Genomic DNA, 1,374 nt, shown 5'->3' on the forward strand with positions numbered 1-1,374 from the left:
TATTGCTACCCGCCGATACGGCGGGTAGTGAAGACGTACCCTAGTGTCCCCCTTCCCAGCTCTGATACCACAGAGCCTTGCCTGTGTCCCTGTTCCTGTTCCCATTCCCTGTTCCCATTCCCGCCCTTAGCAAAACATGATCCCAATTCCCCCACCCACAGTCCCTGTTCCCATTCCCCCCTTACTTCCTGATTGACTGCAGACTATATCGTAAAACTTGAGTTCTGTTTAGCTATACCTTAACCAATCATTTTACTGAAATTTTACTAACCAATCCTAACATGCTGTAACATGGTTATTTAACCAATTATATCCCACCACCTTAATTGGTTTACACCCGACAAAATTAATTATCCAGCAGACAGAAACAATCACAGAACCAGACCGACATTATACAGACAAACAATAGGGAAGTGGAGACTACAGTGATAGAACAATACAGAAATGAGGATTTCACATCACAGCTATTGATAAGTGAGTTCTTGCCAGACAGGTTGCTATCAAACTAAGTTTCCTTTTACATCTTCTAGGCTCTTCCCTTTCTCTGGCGCTGATAGGAATATCAGGACAGGATTGTATTCCTAACAGCCCAATAGCACCTTATTTCAATGTGACTACTTTGGAATGTGAGGATATGACCATACACTTCCCAGTTTATGGCTGGCCTCTGCTGCTTAGCCGAAGGCCTTAGCCTAAGAACCAGGCCTCAGACTGTCACAGTAAGAGAAGGCCCACAGTGATTTTGATTCTTTCTTTAATACCTCTGTCATAACTATAAAGGGAAGGGTAACAGCTCTCCTGTGTACAGTACTATAAAATCCCTCCTGGCCAGAGACTCCAAAATCCTTTTACCTGTAAAGGGTTAAGAAGCTCGGGTAACTTGGCAGACACCTGACCCAAAGGACCAATAAGGGGACAAGATACTTTCAAATCTTGGGGGGGGGAAGGCTTTTGTTTGTGCTCTTTGTTTAGGTTGTTGTTCGCTCTTGGGACTGAGAGGGACCAGACATCAATCCAGGTTCTCCACATCTTTCTAAACAAATCTCTCCTATTTCAAACTTGTAAGTAAATAGCCAGGCAAGGCGTCTTAGTTTTACTTTGTTTTCTCAACTTGTAAATGTACCTTTTACTAGAGTGTTTATCTTTTTGTTTGCTGTACTTTGAACCTAAGACTAAAGGGGAGTCCTCTGAGCTCTTTAAGTTTGATTACCCTGTAAAGTTATTTTCCATACTGATTTTACAGAGATAATTTTTACCTTTTTCTTTAATTAAAAGCCTTCTTTTTAAGAACCTGATTGATTTTTCCTTGTTTTAGATCCAAGGGGGTTGGATCTGTATTCACCAGGAGTTGGTGGGAGAAAGGAGGGGGATGGT

The sequence above is a fragment of the Terrapene carolina genome, unplaced genomic scaffold, assembly GCF_002925995.2.
Source record: "Terrapene carolina triunguis isolate 2854851 unplaced genomic scaffold, T_m_triunguis-2.0 Scaffold662, whole genome shotgun sequence".
NCBI lineage: Eukaryota > Metazoa > Chordata > Testudines > Emydidae > Terrapene > Terrapene triunguis.